Below are 9,952 nucleotides of genomic sequence, written 5' to 3' on the forward strand. Positions count from 1 at the left end.
TTTTCATGCCCTCAAACTTTATAACTAGAAATAAAAGCATATATTCTATTCATTTTCTATCTGAAAACTTGATATAGTTGATGGCAAACAGCTGACCCTTAAAAACATTTTTTTGAATGAATAAAGTTGGATACAATCTTATCAAATTTACAGATAACTCCAGGGAGAGAATTCTGCTTGAAACAATGGAAAGTAGTATCTGAAGCTTAGCTAACCTGGTAACTGAAAGGAAGAAAAGGAAACTCTCAGACAATTTTGTCATATTCCTCCCTCCACTGGATCTACAAACTGATTGGAATCTGCACCTAACTTCTCTGATCTGCCTCCTGATTCGAAGAAAAAAATATCCTCACTACTATAAACCTCATAACTTCCACTTTTCTGGATCTCTCACAAGTCCTACCTTCTCTCTGAAACTGTTCACTCCTTAATTAATCTTTAATTTTATCTTCTTTACTGGATCATTATCACCTGCATGCAAAGACCTCCTCCTATCTTCAACACACAGGTGTATTCACATACATTAATATGACCTCGTGTCTTTTCCAGCTACTGACCTACTTCTCAATTCTCTTCATGGAAAATATTATAGCATGTTCTATGCTCTGTCTACTTTCTCATATAAATTGCATAAACCATTGTAATAGAGCTCCCAACCTCACTGCTCTCTGAAACTATTCATCAAAATCACCAACAACCTCTCTTTTGCTAAATCCAAAGGATGATATTTTATAGTTAGTCCTTATTTACTCAGCTTCTTACAAGTAATTAACTTAGTTCATCAATCCCCCTTCAGATTCTGTGACAACACACCATGGGTTTTTTTCCCCACACCAGGGGCAACCCCAACCCAGATCCTTGACTGGTCCATCTCATCTACCTGGCATCTAGACATGAGACTGCATGAATACCAAGTTCAGGGGCCTTTTAAAAATCAGCCTATGAAGAAAGGGGTCTAATTTGCCTTGTTGAGTGCCTACTGACAATACCCATGAAAAAGCATTGAATGAGTGAATGGATCAGTGCCACTCCCCCTATACCTCCGTGTGTCTGTTGCTCTTGTCATTAGTCCTGAGCACAACTGGTTCTGTGCACCACATAAAAAAAGAAACAATGCTGGTTCTGTGCATTACATAAGAAAGAGACAATGATTTTTGAAATTAGGTTTCTAGGGACTGTTCACTAGGTTTTAGAGAACATGAAAAACAATTCCCTAAGCTCTGACATCCATATTTATGATGACTGCCATTAGGACCTTAGGGTAGCAGTCGCCATCATCAAGGGTATCCAGAGCTAGAGTAGAGAAATGTATTGAGCAGTTATGACAGTTGGGGAACTTGTTTCTAAGAATACTTGAGACTTCCCCAAGGCAAGTCCTAAAATATCTGAAAGAAATTTTGAGAGAAATGCTAGGATATCAGCAATCTCTATAGTAAAGAATAAAAATGGACAAATAACACTGCTGATATTGTGACCATTCTTACCTCCCTATTAGTGTGGCCTGAGAAATACAAGTGATGTATCTGTTGTGTAGGTACTCCATTATCTGAACACATTTGAGAATCTTTGCCATAAAGTACTGCTCTGTTTGGTTTTTGGCCAATAGTACTCTCCAAAAGGTTGAGCTCTAGATAGAATGAACTCTGATAAGGCTAGAAGCATCTATGTACAGCTTACCATTTGTGGGAGAGCTAAGGACAGTAAAACAATAATCCCTAAAAAAGATTATTTAAAAATGGATAGCAGAGACATTGACATGAATGCTTCCTGAGTCATGAGGGTACAAAAAAGACAGACCGAGTGCTATTCTCTTCTCACCTGATTGACCTTCAGCTTCTCCTCATGACATTGTATGTACTCTAGATCCACAGTCTCTAACTTATTGGCACCAGGGACCAGTTTCATGGAAGACAATTTTTCCACTGACAGGGTATACTGGGGAGGGGACAGGAGGTGGAGCTCAGGCATTTCCTAACAGGCCACAGACAGGTATGGGTCCTGCAGCGGGAGGTGGGGACACCTGCTCTAGGTAACCTGTACACATGAGTGTTCATGATGTTGAGCTAAGAAACTCTATCTTTGAGACACTAATGTATTTATCAGCCAATATAAGACCTTGCATAACTCAATTCTCCCATTTTCCTTGAAACTAAATTAACTCTAAAAACCTATCATATCTTTAACAATAATAAATATTTTGACACCAAATGTGTGCTTGCACAGTTGTTGGTGCTATTTAAAAGACCGCAAAAATTTAAAAGTAAAATGTTTACATTCTAGTTAGTTTTTTATAAAAGATAAAGTATAACTCCATGCCTCTAAAGTATTTTAAGATGCAGAAAGATTGATTACCAAAGACACTTGACTTTCGAACAGAGTTTAAAAAGATGCTTGAATATTTGAGTTTGAAATGCCAAAATTAACCTTCTATTAGCAACATCTATACTTTAACAGCCTACCACCCGCCACTATCTTCACCTCTCTCGACTCACAAGAAAAAGGGGAGAGGGAGAAATAGAAAGTAGGTATTGGGAAGAACTAGTGGAAGACTGGATACAGTTCTTAAAAACAGTATATTTTTAACAGTCAAGGGGGCAGTGAAAGAAGTGAAAGCGAAAGAAGAGGGAGAAAAAGGGAGAACAGAAGGAAAGAAAATCAGCAAAAAAGATGAAGAGAAAACATGCAGGTAGGAAAAGAAAGGAGGGTGAATTACTGGGAAGAGTAACGAGAGCAGACCAAAAAAGGAAGGAAAGGGAGATGGAAAAGGGAGATAAAAGAAGCAGAGGGCACCTCAGAGTCTCTAGTGTCAAACATTAGCAAGAGTAAAAGTACAGAAATCCATTTGTGTCTGTGTGGGTCCAAGGGCAGTAAGAAATGGGAGTTAGTAGTTATTCTTACCACAGGTTTATTTTGGAACGCATACTCTATCATGTGTATTTCAGTTTATGATCTCAATCATCAACATAAAGAGACAAAATAAACCATCGCGCATTTCCAGGAAACCATTTGACCAAAGCACCTTGAAAATGAATAGCTTTCCTCAGTGACCATAAATTTAAAATGAAGAAAGTTAGTTTTTATTATGTTATTTGGTATACAACTTTCAAAACTTGGTCTGCTGTCCAAAGAAAGCCACTGGTCTGCGGTAAAAGAACAAAGATATGTAGGTAGTCAACATTTTTCATTAATTTAAATGTATGCCAATTAAAGTACAGTACACAGTTTTCAGAATATGTGCTTCCAACAATTTTTAGTGTTAACTTCCCATTCTTTTGGAAATCGATACTGATAATAGAGCAATAGTTCTTCATTCTGTGCGTTTATTTTCTTATCGTAATATACCTCCATGGCAGAGGGCAGTTAGAGTGTCAGTCGTTCACTCCCATGCCCTGTTGACTAAATTGAAACCTTAATATTCTTTGAAGTGCAAATCTGTTGTTTTACTCAAAAAAGCAATACAGAAAGTGAGTAAAATCATCCACAAACTCTTTGTGACAAATAGCAAAATAGAATATATCCCACTAAAATGGGTAATACAAGTCATCAATAAGTTTCATCATGTAGTGAAATATCAATCACAAATCAGTGTTGGAAGATACTTTAAGAGTTAATTAATTCTCCAAAATCAAGACAGACATAGAATTCTTCATATAAGATTTCTTCAGGAAAGATGATCTGTCTACCATTATCATTTAGAAAATTCTATTAGATTCTTGGTCAGAAAACCAAAGTTCAAGTTCTGATTCATTTCAATCATTTTCTGTTACAATTACAATAAAACCCATTCTGCCATGGCTTATAAGACCTTTCTTCATCTAGACCCTACACTCTACCCTCATTTGCTATTGTATGGACACATTCCTTTTTCTGTCCCGTTAGCCCACCATGGATGGCTTTTGTGACAATTGTTCAGACTTCCCAGAGCTCTTTTCATCCAACACAGTAGAGGACCCTACTCAACAAGCAAACCCCAGCTCAAATACTTCTTTCACTGGTTGCGTCCCTGACCTCCCACATCATATATCCCCACAACCTCATTCACACCAAATCCCATTATTTTGTTGAATTCTCTTTAACAGCCTATCACTATCTGAATACATTTTATTCACTCATTTAGTTTCCTTGTTTATCTTCAGTCTCCCCCAGTAGAATGTGAAATCCATAAGGCAATGATGTCTAGTCTCACAATCTATAACAATGTTTGGTCCATATTAAGTGCTGAGGAAATATTGATTTGATGACCAAATGAATGAAAAAATTAACCATAGCCAATCATAACTAAACACTGAACAATAATGATCTATTATTATTATAAAATAATAATGTACATGGAGTTGAATTTTAAATATAGAATAAATGAAAATTTTAAACAGAATTGAAATAAAAAATTAAAGTTAAAGTCACTCCTTCCTCATACTTTACACCAGTTTTTTCCTTACTATTGGCTAATCTTTAATGTTTTCTCTTTTTGGTGTTTCTGTTGATTACCTTCTTAAATCTAAATAATATTCTTATTACTGTATCCATTGATTTTTTTTTTAACTTCTGGAAATATCTATTGATTCTCTGCTATAAAAAATTTGAAATCTCTTATAATACTTCCTTGCCCCTGCCTTTTCTTTTACATATGTTTATAAATATTCTTCCTATTGATTACACTTATAACTATACATACTATATAAAAACCTTAATTTTATGTTGTTCTACCTTCAAAAAATTACTAACTGTATTATGTAATATGATGAAAGTATGAGGGGAGACCCCCTAAGAAAAGGATTTGTCTTCTGGAGGGCACGCCCCTTGTACTACAGGCTTCCCCCACTTGGTGACTGTTCTAGGAACCCATCTGTAGCAATGTACCAGCTGATGTTGTTGAGAGAGGTTAGTTACATTTGGCTTCAGTGAATTTTTTTGAAGACTCTTGCAACGTATTTGCCATTTCATGGTGGATGATTTATGAGCACACCTGTGCACCCCCAAACAGCGTGACTCTTGTGTGCTATCCTCTCTATTCACCCAATCTTGCTGCCAGGAACTTTTTGTTTGTTTGTTTTCCCAAATGAAAAATTCCTCAAAGGGAAACATTCTGCTGATGTGAACGAAGTGAAACAAAAAACAGAAGCACTAAAAAGCATCAAAATCGATGCATTCAAAAACTGCTTTGACCAGTGGAAAAAAGTCTTGATAGGTGTATTACATTGAATGGAGAGTACTTTGAAGGTGACAGAAGTTGAAACATGTAAGAATAAATACACAATTTTGTATAAATACATTCTGGAGGGTTTTTTGGGTCTTCTCTCTTATACATATAAGAAGTATATATACTTCTTTCCATGTATATCTGCTTCCAACTGGCACTTCCAAAATACTGTGAGCTATAATGTTTTTAATAGTGTTGGGTTTTCTAATACTTGCATTCTGTAATATAGTCATAAATTTCTGTACTCTTTGATCATAGGTTGATTTGGGAAATCAAAAGTAAATAAACCACATTAAAAATATTATGATAGGAACTGCATTATTCATTGCAACTCTGTACAATACAACTGAGTCTGAGAAAATGATGCATATGTGCTATTTCATGAAAATGGCTCTACTTGAAAGGGAATGTTCCACATGAAAAGCTCAAATGGATTATCTCTATTTCTACTCCATCAATCATGCCTTACTTTGATTTTTCTCATATTTGGACATTGGCCTTTTATTTTGTTTGGCTTTCATTTTCCTTGACCGAAAAAAATGACTTCTCTTAAATAACTAAGATATTCTAAACCATTATGCGTACTATCTGTGGAAAGCTTTGGTAGGTACAGACTTGACTACAGCAACTGTCAATAGAACATTTTTTTTCATTGCAATCCTATTGCTTTTTGTATTGCACATTTATTCATTTCTGATTCCTTCTTTGTTTAAGAGAGTATTTCCACGAGGATGTTTTTTTGAGATAAGAAGCATGGGATTAAATTTTGAATGCATGCATGTCTGAAAAAACTTTTCTGCTTTCAGACTTAATTGATAACTGCCTTAATTTTAGGTGTTTTTGATTCAAAATCATTTTCTGTCAGAATTTTGAGGTAATCCACTGTCTTCAAAGAGCCAAAGGATGAATCCACAGCCTGAAGAAATGTCTGATAGCGGCTCTACTCCTCTGCCTTCATAGGGAACCTGGTTCCGTTGTTGTTTTGTTTCTCATGGAACACGTTAGGGTTCTCTCTTTATCCTCATGTTCTAAAATTGTATGAAGGTGTGCTAGGGGTGTGTTTTGTTGCAGTTGTCGTTTTTCTCTTCCTTCTATTCAAGACTTTGTGGTCTCTTTCATTAAATTCTATAAACCTTTCTCTCTTTGGCACTAGGAATTTTTTTGCTACTTCTTTGATCTTATTTGTTGCTCTCATTTTGTGACTTTTCATTCCCAATATATCATTTTAAGCTTGTGTTTTCTAGATTAATCTTCTAGAGCCCTCGGTGTTTTCTCTCATTTTCTGCCTTTTTATATATGTTGTTGATCTTAAACAAATAGTCAGATATTTCTTCAGCAAAATGGATTTTTTTCCGGATCATAAAAGAACTGCAATTCAGGATATGCAGTCTAAAAGCAAACCACATACAAATCCAGAGAAACAAAGGAGTGGAAACAAGGAGTGGAGCACTGTGGGAAATAAAGAGTTCCAGAACAGAGTGACTGTTCATTGGCTGAGCTATGGCAGTCTCCCATTGGCTGAGCCGCTACTAGGCAGGGAGGAATCTTCCTTCTGCTGTGGTAGTAGAAGGTATCACTTTCTGTTGCAGATTCAAGGTACTCTTTTCTGTTGGAATTAATAGTGTGTGTTGAGTGACACATTAATGACAATCCTCTCTTCTAGCCTCTTGACTCCATTTTAAATGTGGGCTCTTTTACCTATATTCACATTGCTCCTTTTTTGATAAAGATCATTTTCCAAAAGGATTGCTTATCAACAGTCAGATTTTTCCTGATTCAGTGGCCTTTTCTCCCCTGATGCTGGGAAGAACTTTTTCTGGTATCATGTCCCATGTCAGAGGGAAAGTGCACAGATTTGAAACCTACTGTTGTCACATCTGAGTCACAAGAAGGGCTAGGAGGGAGATTTCTCAGGCATTTGTCACTTAAAGTCTATATCTTAGATAGTGAATATGGAGAAAGTACAGGCAGAACTGAAGGAATTAAGTTCTTTAAGAAGACACAATGCAGGATAAAATACGAAGCCATTAAACATTTTACTATCTCAAAAAAACTGAAGTAAAATGTCTTATGAATAATGCAGCGTATAGTTTGCAAATTCAAAGAATGAATCCAGAGTTATTTAATAATCTGGATGAAAAAGAGACTTCTGTGAGTTTTAAACCTCCTAACTGCCTGGTCTGAAGCCCTTGGGAAAGCTATCTCATCAGGTGTCATCTGCTTCAATTTCAGAAAATCTTCACCTTTAGGTCATGAGATGGTATGCAGGTCCACTCAGGGTTGAGTGCTCTCTTTAGATGTTCTGTGTGAGTCCTGGAGTCTGTTCCCTGGAGTTTGGCAGCACCAAGGTTGGTTAGCAGCACCCGAGAAGGGCCTCTTTAGCGAAGTTGAAGAGAATCTTGCTAGAGGTGACTTTTTCAGTAGACAAAACGTCCAGGTGACAAAGTGTGTTGCTTAAGGTCATATCCAAGGAACACACTGTGTGGAGATTCCTATACCAGAATATCGTTAATGATGATAGAAGCAATTAGGTCTTTAAAACACTGAAGTACACTTACTCTTACCAGCTGCAGACTAAAAGAGGCAGGGGCCAGGGCATTGGCTACCCTGTGACTTTGTCAAAGAGTGAGAGTTTATGAGTTCCAAAGAGGGCGGTTCTGAGATTTAGAAGGACCAATGGCAATGGTTTTGGCTAAGGTACTTGGAGGTTTTTATAAACACTGCCTATTGAGTCGTAATGCCATTATTAGCCCATTGAACTAAATGTGTGAGGATGGGGGTGGTAAGTGCAGTGAGAGTGTTGTAGAATTGACCAACAGCACAGGCCTGTTGAAACACCTGACTGGCAGAATGAGCTCCCTGATCACCATGGAGCTCAAGAGAGGCTCCCCAGGGAGGTGCACTCTTTTGCAAAAGGACTTTAACCACAGAAGAGGCAGCAGCCCGTCTACCCCAGAAATTTTCCTTCCAGTGAGAAAACATACAGACCATGACCAAGACATATTGGATATCCCTGAGACAGGGAAGCTGTATGAAATCCACTTGTCAAAACTCAGGTGGTCCATTAGGCAATTTTAAAACGTCTGGAAAGAGCACGCAGAGGTTTTGGACAAGTAGGTTATTTATTTTCATGGCCTTATTATTATTTTCCCACCAATATTAATTCATGAATACTATCATTTTGTCAGAGGATCAATGGGTTAATGCATGTTCAGCCTTACGAGAATTTTAGAGTCTTTGGTGGGACTGGGTTCTATTTGGCCCAAACCAGAGCTTTCTCTCTTTATTAAACCAACAATTGTTGGATTTCTAAGCTTGTTTTTCCTTTTCTGAGGCCAATTGTTGGGCTTCTCTAGCCCCTTTTTCTGAGTTACCACATGGGAAAATATGCCTTAGTATGACAGAAGTTGAACTGCTGTTGGTTTCTATAAGGGCAGCATTCCTTGTGGAAATATTAGCACATTAATGATTCCCTTTAGCTTCTAGCAATCAACATTTAGAATGCACTGGGATTTTAATAACAGTTGAAACATCAAGTAAAAAGTACAGCATCCAATCACTTCTGAACACATTGGCCGTTTAAAATTTTATCTCTACTGGAAGTAATGAAGCCATGTTGCTTCCACACATTTCAAAACCACGAGCTACTCAAAAAGCATATCTACTATTCACATAAATATTGACAGTTTTACCCTTAGCTAGGGTGCAGGCCTGTGTGCACATGTATAATTCAGCTTGTTGGGCTATAGTAGTCAAAGGCAAAAGTGCCACTTTAATTACATCAAAGGGTGTTGATATTAACTAATATCAATGTTTGTACTGTATTTGCCATCATTGCCTTTTAAATACAAACCATCAGTGAACCATGAGAAGTTGACATTCAAAACAATTTCCTTCATCTCATCACAAGGGATCAAAAGGTGATATGTCAGTATTAAGCAGTCAGAAGGGGATTTGTCGGTAATCATGGAGAGAAGAGCAGCATGACTAAGGTTATTATGACATGATTGAGTTATGTGAGGAAGTGTTAACAAAACAGTTTCATAGGAGGAAAAGCAGCTGATTGAAAAATGTTGAATGTGATGAGAATTCAAAAGGGCTTTTACCATATAGGGTACAACGGTGGTGAAAGGAGATCCCACAATGATTTCCTCTGTGGCTTCAACCAAAAAGTCAGTAACAGTAATAATTCCATAGCAAGGGAGACATTCCCAGGCCACAGAGTTCATTTGTTGGCTATAATACAAAGGTTCGATGGTTGTCCTCCAGGTTTTTGGTTAATTCCCCAAGGGCATTCCCTTCCTTTTCAGTTACAAAAAGGAAGAGGAAAATCTAATTGGGGTACCCAGAGGCACTGTGGGCTCATTAGGCTCTCTTTTAAAGCTTTACAGCAGGGGTGTCCAACCCACGGCCCCTGGCCCAGGATGGCTATGAATGAGGCCCAACACAAAATCATAAATTTACTTAAAACATTGCTTAGTTTCATTACTAAGTTTTACTACTTAGATATGTACATTTTCTATATTAGTGATCATAAACCTGGGACCTGCTCAATGACTTTAAAAGATTACCAAAAGGGCCACTGCATAATTAGGGTGATTGTGTGAGGATTTGTTTGCTTATCTCTGGAGGCATTTATCACGAAAATTATGCATGAATTTTTTTGCTCACCAGTTTTAATTAGTGTTGTGTATTTAATGTATGACCCAAGACAACTCTTCTGTTTCCAGTGTGGCCCAGAAATGCCAAAAG

This window comes from Sturnira hondurensis, unplaced genomic scaffold (assembly GCF_014824575.4).
Source record: "Sturnira hondurensis isolate 20B ecotype Veracruz unplaced genomic scaffold, ASM1482457v3 Scaffold0021354, whole genome shotgun sequence".
Taxonomy (NCBI): Eukaryota; Metazoa; Chordata; class Mammalia; order Chiroptera; family Phyllostomidae; genus Sturnira; species Sturnira hondurensis.